We start from the raw sequence: 19,619 nt of genomic DNA, 5'->3' as shown, positions 1-19,619 counted from the left end.
AACTCCTGGAGCGGACGCATATGTAATCTTGCGTGCGGGACTATGAATATGCAGGAAGCCATCATGCCTATCAACTGCATGAACACTCGAGCTGGAAGGGAGTGTTGAGGTCTGAACTTCTTTATCAGCAGTTGTATGCTGTTGATCCTCACTAAATTTGGCTGAGCTGTGGCTGCCAGAGTGTCTATGGTCGCGCCCAGGTACTGCCGTACTTGGGCTGGTTGAAGATGTGACTTTGGATAATTTAGTGAGAATCCCAGACTGTGAAGAAGGTGAATGGTGTGGGATACGTGGCTGGCACACTGCTGGGCTGACTTTGCCTGAATAAGCCAGTCGTCCAGGTAAGGGAAGACGTGAACGTTCTGTCTCCTTAAGTGTGCAGCCACTGTCGCCAGGCACTTGGTAAAGACTCTGGGCGCTGTTGTTACTCCGAAAGGGAGGACTTTGAACTGATAATGTTGATCCTGAATAGTGAACCTGAGATATTTTCTGTGTGATGGGTGTATGGGTATGTGGAAATACGCATCCTTTAAATCTAGTGTTGCTAGGAAGTCTCCCTGACTGAGCAACGGCAGAACCTGCTGGAGGGTGAGCATATGAAAATGCTCTGACAAAATGTATTGGTTGAGAGGTCTTAGGTCCAGTATAGGTCTCAGAGACCCGTCCTTTTTTGGGATTAAGAAGTACAGAGAGTAAACCCCCGTCCCCTGTTGGTTTACGGGCACGAGCTCTATGGCTCCTTTCTGCAGCATACTTAGTACTTCCTGCTGCAATAATGTCAAGTGCTCTGTGGACATAGGACGGTGCTTTGGAGGTATGTTGGGTGGATTGGATGTTAATTCGAGACAGTAACCGTACTGGATAATTTCCCTGACCCACCTGTCTGTGGTGATGGACTTCCAGACTGACAGGAACTGTTGGAGTTTCCCCCCGACAGGTGTTATGTGGTCGGGGGGCAGGGAGAAGGCGTCACTGTTTGTTTTTCGGGGAGGACCTGGTGTTGCCATACCCACGTCCTCTGCCTTTGGTGCTGGATCCACGATATCCACCTCTATTGTTTTTATCTTAGGTACTTTGTGTACCCGCCTTATTGTACTGCTGCTGGGACCCCTGACCTCTAGCTGCTCCTCTATTCCCGGGGCGACGAAAGGAGCCACTCCGAAACTGCTGCGACTGCAGAGCCCCCATAGATTTTGCAGTTTGTGTCTTTTTTAATTTTTTAGAGGGTAGTGTCAACATCGGGGCCAAATAAAAAGTCTGGGTTGACCGGTTGATTTAAGATATTGTTCAGAATTTCAGGTTTGAAACCTGAGATTCTCAACCATGCGTGCCTCCTCAACATTACACTAGTGTTGATCGCCCTAGCTGCAGTGTCGGCTGCATCTAGTCCGCATTTGATGGACGCATTTGTGAGGAGTTGGCCTTCTCTGATAAGGAGCTCTGCTGCCTCTTTGTATTCATCTAGCAAGTGTTGTAGCAGCGTTTCTAGTGTGTCATAGTGTGACTTATCATATCGGGCCAGGAGTGCCTGTGTGTTGGCAATGCGCCAGATGTTTGCTGCTTGCGCTGCTATCCTTTTGCCTGATGTCTCCAGCACTTTGGACTCCTTGTCGGGGGGAGGAGCGTCACCTGTTTGTGAATGTGCTCGTTTGCAAGCATTAGAAACAACCATGGAGTCTAATGGTAACTGACCCTTAATGTACATAGGGTCTCCGGGTGCTGGCTTGTATTTTTTCTCGATTCTCGGGTTCAACACCGGTGCCCTGGTTGATTCTTTAAAAATGTCTTTTGCAGAGTTTTGACGGTTTTCTCAGAGGAGGCGAACGTGTCCAGTAAGAAATCCTCCTCTACAGTGTCAGAATGGAGGTCCACTCCATGATTGGCAGCTGCCCGTTCAATGAGGGCATTGAAGGCAGCAGCATCCTCCGTGGGAGATGTCTTTATATTTTGCTGCGTATCAGGGGCATCTGGTGCGTTAGCCTGGTCGGTGGGGTCTCCCCATGCTTGATCTGGGTCTTGCAAGTGCTCATCAGGATCGATATCCACCGGATAAGTGGTATCATCCCCATATAGTCCTCTGCGGCACCCGCCTCCGAATGGGTAGGAGAAAAAGACAGTGGGTCTTGAAGACAGGGTTGAAAGGTTTCCTGAAGCACTGGTGTGGAACTTGATGGCAGTTTTTGTTTTAAAGGCATCTTGTATGAGTCCAAACCCGGCTCTGGTGTAATTTTCCGCTGGTGAATCAGCAGCCTACCAGTGTTGGCGTCGATAAAGTGTTCCTGTGAAGGCTCAATATCGATTCGTCCAGCGGATAGTGTCTGCGTTTGGTGGACACGTGTCCGAATTTCGAACATTTTCGGTGCCCTGGGCGGTGGCAATCCAAATGTGATGTTTGCCGGCGCCGAGTGTGGTTTTGCGACCTTGTGCGTTTCGGGACTCGACTTAGGTCCGAAGGTTGCCTGGTCCCCGATGCGTTGCAACGACGTAGCGACTTGTTGCAATGTGAACGCCGATGTCGCTTTGGAACCGATAGGCACCTTGGAGGCAGGCGTCGATGCGGTGTCCGGATTTTTCCCAGTCTTCGGTTCGTCGATCCGAAGGTTGGTATCGACGCTCATTGGAGCCGATTTTTTGGTAGGCACCGCACTCTTTGATGGCGACGCAGAAGGATCGACCACCATGACCTTGGTGGGTTGGGCCGCAATCTTCGGTGCCATAGGCCGAGGCGCTTTGTGGGGACCGAGGGCCTTCTTTCTTGACTCGGTGTCGGAACCTTTCTTGGTGAGCTCGGTACCGAAGTCCTTTTTGGTGCGTTCGGTGCCGATGACCTGCGCCGGCGCCGAAGAAGTGGAGGGCTTCGAGGCCTTCGAGCCGACCTGCACCAGTTGCACTTTCGGTTTCGATGTAACCTGTGCGACGGATGGTTTCGGTTTCACTGTCTTCGAGATTAATGGCTCCTGTGAGATGTTCGAGGCCGGGCCTTGAGGCGGGGCCGAAGAACTTTGTGACTGGTCTTGGGTAAGGCCCGCAGGCGATCCCTCGACCTGAGCTTTCTGAAGACTTTGTCTCTCGGCCTCCGTATCGACGGATTGGCCTAGCTCTTGGCTGGAGCTATCTTCCTCGGCCCCAAGGGCCTCATCGATGTCTCCTACCTCATCGACGACGTCTTCGTCCTCGAAGATCACCTTATCATCGTCTTCTGATCGGGATTCACGTTCGGAAGCATGGCTGGAGTCTATTTCTTCTACGCTCTCGACTTCCTCATCCTCGGTGTTGAAGATGTTGACCGGTGCAGGCGCCGATTGTTGTGCCTCCAATCTAGCCGCCCGTCGATTCCACAGAGTCTTCTTCAAGCGGAACAGGGCGCAGGCCATACATTTTGACTCATCATGATCCGGTGAGAGACATTTGTTGCACACCGGATGGACATCGACGTGTGGGTATTTCGCATGGCATAAAGGACATCTTTTGAAAGGGGTCCTCGATTCCATCGTCGAGCGTCGATCGATGTTCGGACCGAAGCGGATCCGAAAAGCGTGAAGAAGTTACTAAAAAACTGGTCGATACCGAACGCGAATAATACCGACGAAATCTAAAGGCCTTTTGGCCTTAAACTAAAGTTTCCGAACTTGAGCTAAGATAAGCACATCCGAACCCAATGGCGGAAAAAAACAATCTGAGAATGGAGAGGATGCCCATGCGCACTGTAGTCCAGGGGAGGAGCCACCTATCTCGTGATACTTCGAAGACTCTTCCAGGACAACAATGTGCAATCATCCGGACCCAACACTAGGCGGCGATCTATGCACAGATATGAATTAAGCAGCCCACATGCCTCGAACTTGAAGCTTTATTCAGAATGGAGGATGTTTTCCCCAGCCAGCCTTTCGAATTACGATTGCTTTACTTTGGGCGAGATCGAGGCCTCCCTCGGCTGAACAGTACAATCTAAAGCTGCAGGGCCTGATGGCATCCCGGGGGTTTTATTCTCATCTGATATCACAAGCTGGACTTGCAACATTTTACGTTTGTCAAAAGCTATAGCTAGCGGAGCCCCAGTCCCAGGGTCATGGAAGGGGGCAGAGGTGGTCCCAATTTACAAAAAAAGAGACAGAGAAGAGCCTTCCAATTATAGGCCTATTAGCCTGATCGATGCCCTTCAAAAGGTTTTTGTAGAGCCCTCTTGCAGAAGGTCCAGACATGGGTGGAAGATAAGGAATATGCTACTTACCAGTATGCATCTGTTCTTGGCATGTAGAGCTGCAGATCTACACACTTTTGCATAGATCGCCATCTGGTGTTGGGCCCGGATGTTTGCAGTTTGTTTTTCCTCTTGGAAAGTCTTTGGAAGTCACGAGGTCGGTGACTCCTCCTTTGGATCGTATTGCGCATGGGCTTCGGCTCCATCCTCAGATTGTTTTTCGCCAGCAGGGAAAGAAGGAGCGTAGTAACAACAGTGAAGAAACCCAAGTGTGTTGTATTTAAATAAGATAGACTGGAACAGATACAGGTAGCCGGGGAGGCGGGTGGGCGTGTGTAGATCTGCAGCTCTACATGCCAAGAACAGATGCATACTGGTAAGTAGCATATTCCGTTCGAGGCATATGAGCTGCAGATTACACACTTTTGCATAGACTATATAGCAGTTCCCAACCTTAGCGGCGACCACCGGTATCTGTTGCAGTGGTTTGAAATAGTGTTTTTAGTACAGCCTGGCCCACACTAGCTTGTTGCTTGGTTTGCACATCTACACAATAGTGTTTAGTGAAAGTGTGCAGTATTGACCATGTAGCTGCTTTGCAGATATCATCTAGTGGGATGTTCCCTAGAAAAGCCATGGAAGCCCCTATCTTCCGTGTAGACTGGGCTTTAGGGGGAACGGAAAGTGTTTGTTTTGCTTTGTGGTAGCAAATCTGGATGCATTTTACAATCCACCTAAATATCCATGATTTTGAGATGGGGTTGCCCTTGTGTGGTGGAGAGAAAGAGACAAACAGTTGTTCGGTCTTTCTGAAAGGTTGTGTTCTTTGGATATAGTAAAGTAAGGCTCGTTTGACATCTAATGTGTGAAGAGCTCTTTCTGCAACGGTCTGAGGTTGCGAGAAGAATACTGGTAGTTCTACAGATTGGTTTAGGTGAAAAGGGGAAATTACTTTAGGTATGAATTTTGGGTTGGTACGGAGAACAACATTGTTCTGGTGCATTTGAAGAAAAGGTTCTTGTATGGTAAGTGCTTGTATCTCACTGACCCTTCTAAGGGAAGTGATGGCTACAAGGAAAGCTGTTTTCCATGTGAGGAATTGCAGTTCGCATTTATGCAAAGGTTCGAAGGGAGGCCCCATCAGCCTTGTGAGCATGATACTTAAGTTCCACACAGGTGAGGGTGGTACTCTGGGGGGAATTATTCTTTTGAGGCCTTCCATGAAGGCTTTAATGGCAGGTACTCTGAAAAGTGATAGGTGCTGCCTGTTTTGTAAGTAAGCTGCAATTGCTGCGAGGTGTAGCCGAATGGAGGTATAGGCTAGATTACACCTTTGTAGGTGGAGTAAGTAGCATATGATGTGTTGTATAGACACGTCTAGAGGATTGATTGTGTTGTTATGGCAATAAACAACAAATCTTTTCCATTTGGCAGCGTAGCAGGCTCTAGTGGTAGGACGTCTAGCTTCTCTGATGACTTTCATACAGTCAGGGGGAAGGTTAAAGTATCCGAATTCTAGGACCCCAGGAGCCAGATCGCAAGGTTGAGCTGAGCTGGATCCGGGTGCCTGATCTCTGCATGGTTCTGGGTGAGGAGGCATGGTGAGAGGTGTAGCTTTTGGTGTGGTACTACCGAGAGTTCCAGCAGCGTGGTGTACCACGGTTGTCTGGCCCATGTTGGAGCAACTAGGATCAGTGTGAGGGAGTGCTGTTGTAGCTTTCGCACAACTAATGGAATGAGTGGGAGAGGCGGAAAAGTGTACGCAAATTTGCCTGACCAGTTCATACATATCGCATTTCCTTTGGACAATGGGTGTGGGTATCTGGTGGCGAAGCTTGGGCATTTTGTGTTTTCCTGGGTGGCGAAGAGGTCTATCTGTGGATGCCCCCACATTTGAAAGAACGGATGAAGAACCTGTGGGTGAAGTTCCCACTCGTGGATCTGTTGTGTCTGTCTGCTGAGCAGATCTGCCACGGTGTTTTGGACTCCTGGGACATGTTGAGCTAGGAGAAAGATTTTGTGGGGAATTGCCCATCTCCATATGCTCTGTGCTAATTGAGAGAGCTGTGGAGAGTGTGTGCCGCCTTTTTTTTTAATATAATACATGGCCGTCATGTGGTCTGTGTGAATGAGGACTGCCTTGCCTGAAATCCGTGGTTGAAAGGATTTCAGGGCTAGAAAGATTGCTAGTAACTCTAGATGGTTGATATGGAGTAACTTTTGTTGAGGCGTCCATGTACCCTGCACTGTGAGGTGTAATAGATGAGCTCCCCAGCCGGAGAGCGATGCGTCCGTTGTTAGTATTATTTGGGGAACCGGGTCCAGGAACGGTCGACCTTTGGAAAGGTTTGTGGTGTTCCACCACTGCAGAGAGCAATGGGTGCGACCGTCTACCAACACCAGATCTTTCAGTTGCCCCTGGGCCTGGTTCCATTGGCGCGCTAAGCACTCTTGGAGTGGACGCTTCTGGAGTCTTGCGTGAGGCACTATGAAAATGAAAGAGGCCATCATCCCTATCCGTTGCATAAACACTCGTGCTGGAAGGGAGTGTTGAAGTACGAATTTTTGTCGCAAAGCCTGAATGCTTGCAATCCTGGCCGGATTGGGGTAGGCTATTGCTTTTGAGGTGTCTATGGTGGCACCGAGGTATTGTTTTATGTGGGATGGTGTTAGCTGGGACTTTTGGTGGTTCACCGTGAAGCCTAGTTGGGGAAGTAGTTGGATTGTGGTGGCGGTGTGGTGTACACATTGGTTGTATGAAGTGGCTTTTATCAGCCAATCGTCCAAGTATGGGAAGACGTGAATGTGCTGTCTTCTGAGGTGTGCCGCCACCACTGCTAGGCACTTGGTGAATACCCGTGGTGCTGTTGTGACTCCGAACGGGAGCACTTTGAATTGGTAGTGTTGTCAGTCCACTACAAATCTGAGGTACTTTCTGTGAGCATGATGTACTGGAATGTAGAAGTATGCGTCTTTCAAGTCCAGTGTGGTGAGAAAGTTGTTCTGGGAAAGGAGCGGAAGTACCTGCTGAAGCGTTACCATGTGAAAATGGTCTGAGTGTATGTATGTATTTAGGGCCCGGAGATCTAGAATAGGTCGCAGAGTCTCGTCCCTTTTTGGTATTAGAAAATATAGGGAGTAAATCCCCAAATTTTGTTGATTGACAGGAAAGTGTTCTATTGCCTGTTTTTGTAGGAGGGAGATTACCTCCTGCTTTAGCAATGTGGAATGTTCTTGTGACATTGGGCGTTGCCTGGGTGGAATGTTTGGGGGGGTAGATGTTAATTCCAGGCAGTATCCAGACTGAATTATTTGGGTCACCCATTTGTCTGAGGTGATGGTCTCCCAGACATGAAGGAAATTTGTGAGTCTGCCTCCGACTGGAGTGGAATGGTCTGGGGGGAGCGGGGGGAAGTCATTGGGTAGTAGGTGTGGCAGAACGGGCGTTGTTTGTTTTGCCTCTGCCCTTGTTGGTGTTACGCCTGTAGCCGCCTCTTTGGTAACCTTTTGTAAAGGTGGTCTGAGTAGGGGACTTGTACGATGTGGACGCTGTGTCTGAGGAGTAGCCTCTGGATGCCCCCCCGAAAGGAGGAGCGGCGAAAGGAGCGTCTGGGCGGGTGAGACTGCAAGGCCCCCATGGATTTTGCTGTATCCGTGTCCTTTCTCATCTTTTCTAAGGCCTCATCCACCTTTGGCCCGAATAGATGTTCCTGGTGAAAGGGATGGTTAAGGATAGAGGCTTGTACTTCTGGTTTAAACCCAGATACTCTTAACCAAGCATGACGACGGAGAAGGACGCTGCGTCTAGGGCACAACGTATAGAGGTGTTTGTGATTGTTTTACCCTCTTGAATCAACTCATTGGCTTTACTTTTATATTTTTCAGGGAGATGTTGCATTATGCTGTCCAATTCGTCATAATGAGCCCTGTCATATCTGGCCAGCAGTGCCTGAGTGTTTGCTATACGCCATATGTTGGCGGCCTGGGATGCTGTGCGTTTTCCTGAGTTACAACAAACAAATGATGGACGGAATGCTGACAATGCAGACATTCTCCCCCAGTCAAGAGATCTGGGTTAAATCCATCGTTCTTTTGCCCACTACACCACCCCAGTTTAGACATGGCCATATGCAAATCAGTCTTGACCCTGTGCCTCATGGGAACAGTCCAGCCCGAACTGCCAAGCCATGTCTTCCCTGGACCGGAATCAAGCATCCTAGGACCGGTTTCTGGCTATCAGCCGTCATCAGCCAGGATAGCTTGACTCCAGTGGCATAGTGAGCACGGGTCCCACATCTGGGAATACCCATCCCACTTAGGGCGAAAAGAGTTACAACAACCAAATGATGGACGGAATGCTGACAATGCAGACATTCTCCCCCAGTCAAGAGATCTGGGTTAAATCCATTGTTCTTTTGCCCACTTCACCACCCCAGTTTAGACATGGCCATATGCAAATCAGTCTTGACCCTGTGCCTTATGGGAACAGTCCAGCCCGAACTGCCAAGCCATGTCTTCCCTGGACCGGAATCAAGCATCCTAGGACTGGTTTCTGGCTATCAGCCGTCATCAGCCAGGATAGCTTGACTCCAGTGGCGTAGTGAGCACGGGTCCCACGTCTGGGAATACCCATCCCACTTAGGGCGAAAAGAGTTACAACAACCGTTTTCCTGAAGCATCTAGCAATTTTGATTCCTTGTCAGGTGGTGGTGCATCGCCTGATGCTTGTGAGTTTGCCCTTTTACGTGCCGTAGAGACCACTAAGGAATCTAGTGGCGCTGGTCCTCTAATGTAAGAGGGATCTGAGGGAGCAGATTTGTACTTCTTTTCGATACGTGGGTTAAGGACCCTGGCTCTCACTGGGTCTTTAAAAACTTCTGCCGCATGCTTTACCACCCCTTTGAGCATGGGCAGTATGGAGGTGGACCTCTGTAGTATCGAATGTGTCTAGGAGGAAATCTTCCTCCACACGATCATTATGCATGTCCACCCCATGATAATGTGCTGCTCTTTGCAGAAGATGGTTAAACCCTAGTGAATCTTCAGGTGGAGATGGTCTAGAGGGGTAAATATCGTCTTGTGGGACGTTGGGGATATCTGGCATATGGTAATCGTCCCATGGATCTGGAGATCCTGTAGGGGTGGGGTCTTGTGGCACATCACCTGTATCATAATTGGGTCCCCATGATCATCATCGTCTGGTGACGGAGTAGGAGAACGATGAGGTGGGGGTGGAGGGGGTGGAGGTGGGGAAGGAGGAGGAGGTGGAGGAGGAGGGGAAGGTATTCTGAATGGAGAGGTAGCAGAGTCCTTCCTCTTTGGAGGTGGAGGCGGAACAGGTTTCTCCAAATGTCTCTTCTTAGTAGAGAGCGTCAAATGTCCAGTTTTTGGATCCTTGGTAAGAGTTTTTTGCAAGGGATCCGGTGTAAATAACTCTGGTGAGGTAATTTGGTCCGTCGGCGCCGAAACCGTCGGGGCCGATGATTTTTTGGGTTTTTCCGTGCCGGTTTGATGTTTAGAACCCGGCTTGGGACCCTCCGGTCTCTTGGTCGGCGCCGAGATGTGCTTCGGCTTGGAAGTGTCGGTGCCGGTGGCCTTGTGTGGTTTGGTCGGCACTGAAGATGGCGTCGGTGCCGAAGAGCTGGGTTTCGACCCCGAGGGTCTCGGTGCGGAGCTTGGTGTCGAGGTGGAGGCCGTCTTCTTTTTCGGTGCCGAAGTGTGTTTCTCGGCACCGCTGGCAGGCTGGCTCGAGCCCGAGCCGCCGGAAGGCTTACTTGGCTTCTTCACCGGGCCCGAAGGTGGGGTGTGTGAAGCAGTGTCTCTGGTCTTGCCTAGGCCCGGAGGCGAAGGCATGACCGAAGCCTTTTTGGGTGTCGGCACGGGTGTGGAAGGGGGTAGATTGGTACTCACGACCCTCTGCGCCGGGGTGATATCCTCCACATCTGACTCGTCGGCCTCGGAAGCGCTGACGAGGTCCTCTTCGGTACGATGATGTTCTGGATCGTCGATGTCGTCTCCGAAGATGTCGACTGGAATGGACGTCGAGGAGTGTGCCATCTTCCTTCTGGCTCTTCGGTCCCGAATAGTCTTTTTGGATCGGAAAGACTTACAGGCCGGACAATCTCGAGCCTCGTGTTCCGGGGAGAGGCAAAGGTTGCATACCTCATGAAGATCGGTGTCGGGAAATTTGGACCCACATTGAGGGCACTTTTTAAATGGAGTTCTTTCCATGAGCCGGGACCGGAGCCTGGGTAGGCCCAAAGGCCGCCGTCGACGACTGGAACCGAAGGTTTGTGTCGATGAGAAGGCGCGTGGATGGAGAGATCGCGTTCGAAACAATACAGCGATTGGGGTGAGGATTGCGCGTCGATCGTCGAACTGGAAGCTGTTCGGAACCGGAGCGCGAAGATCACATCCGAGCCTGATGGCGGAAAAAAAACAATCTGAGGATGGAGCCAAAGCCCATGCGCAATACGATCCAAAGGAGGAGTCACCGACCTTGTGACTTCCAAAGACTTTCCAAGAGGAAAAACAAACTGCAAACAGCCGGGCCCAACACCAGATGGCGATCTATGCAAAAGTGTGTAATCTGCAGCTCAAATGCCTCGAACCGTTATTTTATGTCAATATCAATCCAGTTTCAGGGAAAAGATGGGAACAATCGATCATGTATTTCACATCCTGCTTCTTTATTAGAAAGTCGTAGTGATTGGCCAGGGCAGTCTTTATTGAATTAAAGACTGCCTTTTTTGGCACGTGCTCAATGGTATGGACATTCCGTTACCTATCCTCAGTTTGGTAGTTCGATTGCACGAAAGCAATTATGCACAAATCAGATGGGGGTCGCAGGGGCAACTTACAGAACACATTCCAGTCAGTAGAGAAGTCCGCCTAGGTTGCCTTTTGGCACCCACCCTATTCTAACTGTATATGAAGGGAGTGGTTCATTATTTGCAGCAATAACCTGCCCAAGCACCTACCCTGGTGGGGGGGTGAGGGGGGGGGGGGGGGAGATAGCAACCCTTTTGATTGCAGACGACACCCTGCTGGTGTCGAAGACTCCGGCGGGGCTACAACTTTTACTCAATAGATTATAAATGTATTATCCAACTCAATCCTCAGAGGTAGCCCTGTTCCTCCTTCATGGAAAAATGTTGAGATCGTTCCTATTTACAAAAAAGGGGATAGAGTGAAGATATCTAGTTATAGGCCAATTAGCCTCATTGACTGTTTGCAAAAGATTTTCTGCAAGCAGATTTTAGTTTAGTTGCAGGACTGGATCACAGAGTCAAATGATTTGAGTGACCTCCAAGCAGGCTTTAGAGCAAAAATTAGCACCCTGGACCAAACCTTCCGCTTGTTGTGTATATATTGGAAGGAAGTACATGTAAAAGTAAGAGCTCTATGTGGCTTTCGTAGACCTACGGTCTGCCTTCGACCTAATCCCACGTGCAAATCTCTGGAGGGTCCTTAAGAAGCAGGGTATACCACAAACTCTCTTACATGTTTTAATTAGACGTTATTCATCAAACAGCACAGGTGAGATGGGGTTCGAGCAATCAAATCACAGACCCTTTTTTGATTCAGTGTGGAGTAAGGCAGGGTTGTGTTCTTGCTCCCACTCTCTTTATCCTTGTTATTCATGAGGTTATCAACCTTTTAGATAGGGATGGGTGCGACGCCCCGAAAGTCGGCACCAAGAGAGTTCCTGCTTTGCTCTTTGCTGATGACGCTCTTAATTTCAAAGACACCGCAGGGACTTCAGCAGCTTTTAAATGATTTTAAAAGTTTTTGTGATGAGCGAGGTCTGGCGTTGAATGAAGCCAAAACTAAATTTATGATATTTAGGAAAGGAAAGGTCAAACCCAATAAAAGACCGGTGTTAGTTCGTAACAGTAATTTGGAACATGTTGACGTTTTCGATTACTTGGACATCTGCCTGACTCCAACATTCAATTGGGAGGCACATATTAAAAAGATGAAGATGCAACTTATACACCAGACAGCAAACCGTGGTAAAATACAGAGAAATACACTCTAAAGGCAGCTTGCACCTGCCCTCGAAATCTATAATACTAAAGTCCTGGGGGGCGCTCTTTATGGGGCCGAACTCTGGGGCACAGGCTCGACAAACTCCCCGTCTATCGAAAATCGCTTTCTCAGATCTTTGATTGACCTACCTGCAAGTACCCCATTGGTGCCTCTGTTCTTGGATCTAGCACAACGGCAGGTGGCACATAAAATAAGGTATAAACTCCTGATATTTTGGTACAGATTGTGGACCGTGGATAAACTTTCTTCTTACTGGGAGCCCCTTTTAGAGCTACTAACGCTTCCCTCAATCATCTCAATTCCTTGGTTCAGAGCACTAAAAGCGCTATTAGGGAGGCTTGGTATGATGGGGTTCTGTCCAGATCCGGGAAATATGTCCTCTGCATCCAGGACGAAGCTGAAGGAAATGTTTTGGGAAACAACACTATCGCAAGCTTCGCTAAAGGTGGAGGGAAAACGGACAATTCATTTCCTCAATTTTAAATATGCCCCCTGTTTTGAGGATGAAGTCGTCCCTCCCCTGGCTCGGAAGCTATTCTTTCAGTTTCGGTACATATCTGTTAGGGAAAAATGGATAATACCACTGTGTAAAATCATTGGTCCTGGCCACCACCTGGAGGTGCTTAGAATCTTCAGTATGGACACTAGCAGAGTCGTGGTCTTTAGATTGTCTAGATATTGGCATGCACTATGGTTGAGAAGGATCAAATGCATTTTGTGATGGACCTTGACCAGCCAGGAAATATTTTTATGCATGTAGAGCCAGTGTATAGTAGACACTTTATGATTACCTTATTCTAAATGTATGTGTATTTTTTAATGTTCACACGTTGTTTTTAATTATGGTTTTATTCGTTTTTTTTAATTTGTATTGTCAACCTTGTGTGCTGTGTACTTTTATGACCTCATGGCCGAAATAAAGTAATGAGGATGGTGACATCTTGATGAACCTTTTGGAATTTCTATTAAAATCAAATGCCGGGCCATTCTTTCAAAGGTCCAACCAGAAGGATTAAATAAAGTTGTCCTTGGACCAGCAGCTCTCTTGTCTTACTATAAATCAGCAGCTTTGGGAACAGTAAATGCTCACAGCTTGAAATGTGAGTCAACTGAGATGATATTCCTGTGACACATCTTGAGGTATTGCTGGACACATTTTCAAAAGAAAACTTAACTGCAAAAACAAGTGGGGAAAAAAGCTAAGATAGAAGAAAGAAAATCAGCTGGATCCAAGTCCAATTAATCTATCTGCTAATGTGTGAATATCCCTGAATGAATGGAACAACCTTGTAACTTCCATAGCCTTGCTGTGACCTGTAGCCTCACAGAAATCCTCACCAAGATCCCTACATTACACGCACACAATAATAATCCATATTGTTTCTTCAGCTGTTGCCCTCAATAGGTAATTCAGGCACTGAGAAGGCTGGAAAGCGCCTGGTCACATGATTCTCAACGAGCAACCGGGACTGAGAAGAGGGGACATCCCTCTCGGCCTGGCCCTTCACAACCAATCTAAACACTGTAAAGGTGGGGGAGCTTCTGCTTCTCAAAAAGGACCCTGGACTGAAGGAAGGAGACACCCTCTATGGATGGACCTCCACAGCCAATCCAGGCATTGTGAAGGACAGGAAGCTTCTGCTTCTTAAGAAGGGCTGTAGAAAAAGTTACTTACCTTCGGTAACGATGTATCTATAAGAAACATTAGTTAGATTCCTCACCTTAGAATATCCCCAGGCGTCAGACTGGATCCGGAAGATTTTTGTAGCAATACCCCTTGCGCGTCGCTAGGCGTCGTCTGCGGCTCCGCATCCGTCGTTGGCGTCGTGCGCCGGAATGACGTCGCCGGAGTACTTACACGCCGCCCTCGCGCGCTGACGTCAGTTCTTGTACATAGCTTTCCGCGCCAGGAACGCAGAGCCATGCAAGAGACCGACACTGGTGCCAAAAAAGTCTAGGGGCCTGAAAAGGATAACCTTAACCCTAGATGTCAGTTCGCAGAACGGGGAGGATGAGTGGGTCGGTGAGGAATCTAACTAACTAATGTTTCTTACAGATACATCGTTACCGAAGGTAAGTAACTTGTTCATCTGAAAGAAACACGTTAGTTAGATTCCTCACCTTAGAATAGATACCCAAGCAATACCAACCCCGGTGGTGGGTCTGCGAACCAAGATCACACCAGAAAGTCCTGGAGGACAGAACGGCCAAAGAAGCCATCCCTCCGGACTTGGCTGTCTAGGCAATAATGCCTGGCAAACGTGTGTAGCGAAGACCACGTCGCCGCCTGACAGATGTCCTGCAAAGGGACTCCCCGTCCCAAAGCAGTAGTAGCCGCCGTGGCCCGAGTAGAATGGGCGCGCAGCCCAACAGGAGGGTCCTTTTTCGCCAGGGAATAACAGAGTTTGATGCACAAAACGACCCACCGGGAGATGGTCCGTTTGTGCACAGCTTTCCCCTTCTTAGCACCCACGTATCCAACGAAAAGATGGTCATCCACCCGGAACTGTTTTATGCGGTCCAAATAAAAGGAGAGTGCACATTTTGGGTCCAGACGGTGGAGCCTCTCTTCCTCTTTGGAAGGATGCGTAGGCTGAAAGAAGGTGGGCAAGGTGACAGATTGCCCAAGATGAAAGAGGGTCACCACTTTCGGTAGAAAGGAAGGACGAGGCCGAAGGACAACCTTGTCCGGATGAACAGATAGAAAAGGAGGCTTGGACGATAGAGCCTGGAGCTCACTCACCCGTCTAGCCGAGGTGATGGCTACCAGGAAAGCAGTCTTAAGCGTCAGAAGACGAAGAGGACAATTGTGAAGAGGCTCAAAGGGAGCGCACATCAGAAATGTGAGAACAAGATTCAAGTCCCACTGAGGCATTACAAAAGGAACAGGAGGGAACGTGTGAGTAATGCCTTTGAGAAAGCGTGTAACTACAGGGGACTTGAAAAGAGAAGGCTGATCAGGAAGCCGTAAGAAGGCAGAAATGGCAGCAAGATAACCTTTCAAGGTGCCCAAGGCAGAGCCCTGCTGGGCCAAAGAAAGAAGAAAGAGGAGAACCTCAGAAAGAGGGGCGGAAAGGGGATCCACAGCCTTTGCTGTGCACCATGCCACAAATTTGTTCCACCGGCAGGCGTATACCGTCTTTGTGGAGGGACGCCTGGCTGCCAGAATGATATCACAGACTTCAGGAGGCAAGTCAAATGGCATCAACTGCCGCCGCTCAATCTCCACGCATGGAGGTGGAGGCTGGACATGTTCGGGTGGAGGACCGTCCCCTGCTGCTGCGACAGAAGATCCTCCCGAAGGGGCAGAGGTATCCGAGGAACGGTCAACATACTGAGTAGCTCGGGATACCAGTATCGTCGTGCCCAATCCGGAGCCACCAAGATGACTTGGGCCCGGTCGTGCCTGATCTTCTTCAGCACTCTGGGCAGAAGTGGTATAGGCGGAAAGGCGCACAACAGACCGCAACTCCACTCGCGACGAAAAACGTCGCCGAGCGAGTGCCGCCTTGGAAATTCCAACGCGCTGAACTGCTGACATTGCGCGTTCTCGTCGGTGGCGAATAGATCTAACCAAGGCTCTCCCCACTGCTGAAAAAGACCTTGCGCCACTTCTGACTTCAGACGCCATTCGTGATCCATCATGCACCGGCGGCTGAGTTCGTCTGCTCTGGCGTTCAGAGAGCCCGCCAGATGTTGAACCACTAGGGTGACGCCCTGGTGTTCCAGCCATGTCCAGAGGCGCAGAGCCTCCTGACAAAGGGTCCACGACCCCACCCCGCCCGTTGCAATACCACATGGCGGTGGTGTTGTCCGTGAACACCTGCACGACACTTCCCCTGACAGAGGGAAGGAAGGCTTTCAGTGCAAGTCGGATAGCTCTCAGCTCCAACAAGTTGATGTGGAGGCGGGACTCCGCCGGAGACCAGAGGCCTCTGATCTCCGCCTCTCCCATATGGCCACCCCATCCCAGGAGGGACGCATCCGTCACTATGACATGCTCCGGTAGGGGTAGGGAGAGGCTCTTGCCCGTGACCCAATTGCGGTCCGTGAGTCACCACTGCAACTGCTGTGCAGTGCCCTCCGAGATCAAGACATGGTCGGACAGGTTGCCGTGATGCTGGGCCCACTGAAACTTCAGGTCCCACTGCAGAGCCCGCATGCGCCGCCTGGCGTGATGCACTAGTAGGATGCAGGAGGTCATCAGCCCCAGAAGCTGCAGCACTAGCCTGACCGAAACCCAGGATAGAGGCCGAAAGATGGGAATCAGGGCCTGAATATCCCGGACCCGCTGTTCCGGTGGATAGACCCGGAACTGCGCCGAATCGAGAACCGCTCCGATAAAGAGGAGCTTCTGAGAGGGACTCAGGTGTGACTTCGGCATGTTGATGGAAAACCCCAGCAAATGCAGGAGATCCGCCGTACTCTGGAGGTGGGAAACGACTGCCTGGGGCGAGCCCGCCTTCAACAACCAGTCATCGAGATAGGGGAAGACTGGAACCCCTGATCTGCGCAGATGAGCTGCGACCACCGCCACCACTTTCGTGAACACCCGAGGGGCACTGGTAAGGCCGAAGGGGAGCACGGTGAACTGAAAGTGCTCCTGACCCACCGTGAACCGCAGGTAATGCCGGTGGGCCGGCAGGACGGGGATGTGGAAATATGCGTCCTGCAAGTCCAACGCTACCATCCAGTCTCCAGGGTCTAGGGCAGCTAGAACCTGAGCCAAAGTCAACATTTTGAACCGTTCCTTCCGGAGGAAGGCATTGACGTTCCTGAGGTCCAAGATAGGGCGTAGGCCCCCTTTGCCCTTCATGGGAACCAGAAAGTAGTGGGAATAACAACCACGACCTACTTCTGGGCTCGGAACGCGCTTGACGGCCTCTTTGGCCAAGAGGGCCGAAACTTCCTCTCGCAGAAGATTCAAATGATCCTCCGAGATACGGTGGTGCTGCGGTGGCATGGCTGGAGGGGTCGTCTCGAAGGGGAGGGAGTAGCCCCTTCGGACGATTTGCAGCACCCACCTGTCCGAAGTGATGGTACGCCAGTGGAGCAGGTGATGGCGAACTCTGCCTCCCACTGGCAAGGAATGGGCCTGAAAGCTCGGACTAGGAAGGCTTTGAGGCAGATGCTGCCGGGGTGGATGTGGACTGACCGCGTTGTCCTCCAGAACCGCCTCGGCGGAAACCACGTCGGCGACCGCGTGCAGGTTGGTTCTGCGGCCGGTGGCTAGGCGGACGTGAGGAGGTGGCCCATCCTTGGCCACGAAAGGAGCGAAAAGCGGAAGGCTGTGGCCGCGGGGCCGAGAGGCCCAAGGACTTGGCCGTAGCCCGGGAGTCCTTGAAGTGAGCCAGCGCACTGTCCGCTTTCTCACCAAAAAGGCGAGTGCCATCAAAGGGCATGTCCATGAGAGTGCTCTGGACATCCCCTGAAAAGGACGTGGACCGCAGCCAAGCGCGTCGAAGCGCCACCGTGGTAGAAATCGCCCTACCCAGCGAGTCCGTAATGTCAAGTCCACATCGGATTGCATGGCGCGCCGCATCTCTCCCATCGGCCAAAGCTTGGGAAAGTCGTGCCCGGGCCTCCTCCAGGCACAGGGGCAGTACGTCCTCCACCGCATCCCACAGAGAGTGGGAATAACGGTCCAAGAGACAGGCGGTGTTTAAAGACCGCAAGCCCAAACTGAGCGATGAGAACAGCTTCTTACCGAATTGTTCCAGTCTCTTGGAATCCCGGTCCGGAGGAGCGGTCGGGAAGGAGGATTGGGAGGTAGAGGCCTGGATAACCAGACTCTCGGGGGTGGGGTGTTGCGACAGAAAACTGGGGTCGCCCGGAGCAGGGCGGTGGCGCTTGGCAACGTTCCTATGCACAGGAGGAACTGTGGAGGGCTTGGACCAGGTGCCCTGCAGAACGTCAATGAGGGCATCATTGAATTGCAGCAGAGGCTCAGTGGAGCTTGCTGCAGACTGAAGCACCTCAGTGAGGATGTTAGTCCTCACAGCCACGGCAGGCAGCTCAAGCCCAAGGGCAGCAGCCGCCTTGCGCAGCACCACAGAAAAAGCAGCACCCTCCTCCGAAGCCACTGTCGGAGGAGAGATGAATCCAGTGTCCGGCGAGGTATCCAGACCACTGGCCTCCCCCAGTTCATCTGCCCAGTCCTGTGAAAGTTGAGCCTGAACGGCCATAGGGTCCTCGGACCCCTCCCAGTCGCCCCCGTCATCCAATTCCTGGTAAACAGGAGGAATGATCGGAGCCAGACGATAGACATAATGTCTCTAGCGGCGTCGGATGCGGCGTCTAGGGGCGCCGCACCGGCGTTGGGTCCGGACAGGGGCTGAACCGGGGAACGACATCGACCGGCGTCGGAGGTGGCACCGGAGTCGACGCCGGCGGAGGATGGGCCCCTCGGAGACCTGCGGCGTCGGGGCCGGAGCCGCCGGCGCGCAAGGTCGCCCAGTCGAGTCCGCGGGGCCCGAAGGCGCGCCAGCAGGCGTCGACCGCGGAGCCAGGTTCCTCATGGGCGAGAGGAAGGCACTGACCTCCGACGGCGTGCCGTCAGACCCAGGGACCGGCGGGTAAGGAGACGTGCGCGGCGCCTGCGGCTCTGACGGAGCCGCGGGGGTGGGACCACCCTGACCCTCGGCCGAGTCGCGCGACCGGCAAGGGGAGTCCGAAGAGTGGTGTCGCCTCTTGGACTTCTTAGATCGCTTCGACTTACCCGAAGACTTCGAGCCAGACGAGAGATGATGTCAGCTGCGGCTCCGCGACCGATCCTTGGACCTCCTCCTGGACCGGGATCGAGAGGGGCGCGGAGCCGAGTGGCGGAGCTCGAGAAGCTTACGGGACCGCTCCCGCCTAGCTTTCGAGGTCAGGGCCTTGCAGTCGGAACACGACTCCGCGTCGTGGTCGAGGCCCAAACAGTAGAGGCACCGGCGGTGGTAATCGGTCACCGACATCAGTCGGTGACAGTCGTCGCAGACCTTGAAACCAGGCATCCTACCGGCACCAGAGTCGAGATAGTGACCAAAAAGAGTCAAAATATTTAGTCAAAAAAGACTAAAAGGGGTAGCTCTCCCGGATTGGCGCTTACTGGCGCGGAAAAAAGAAGAACTGACGTCAGTGCGCGAGGGCGGCGTCTAAGTACTCCGGCGACGTCATTCCGGCGCACGACGCCAACGACGGACGCGGAGCCGCAGACGACGCCTAGCGACGCGCAAGGAGTATTGCTACAAAAATCTTCCGGATCCAGTCTGACGATTGGGGATATTCTAAGGTGAGGAATCTAACTAACGTGTTTCTTTCAGATAGGGAGAGATATCCCTCTCAACCTGGGGAGCTTAGAGATGAAATGAGAAACATGGGTGTG

At 51.4% G+C, this 19,619-nt stretch overlaps 1 protein-coding gene across 2 annotated transcripts in view; it reads right to left on the bottom strand.

Moving 5' to 3' along the window:
- LOC146822466 (NACHT, LRR and PYD domains-containing protein 3-like) overlaps nucleotides 1-19,619 on the bottom strand; it is a 384,569-nt gene that overhangs the window by 49,277 nt on the left and 315,673 nt on the right. The window lies entirely within an intron of this gene.

This window comes from Triturus cristatus, chromosome 6 (genome assembly GCF_964204655.1).
Source record: "Triturus cristatus chromosome 6, aTriCri1.1, whole genome shotgun sequence".
In the NCBI taxonomy this organism is placed as follows: Eukaryota; Metazoa; Chordata; class Amphibia; order Caudata; family Salamandridae; genus Triturus; species Triturus cristatus.
The sequence above is the reverse complement of the archived record's forward strand: the minus strand, read 5'-3'. Positions and strand labels throughout refer to the sequence as shown.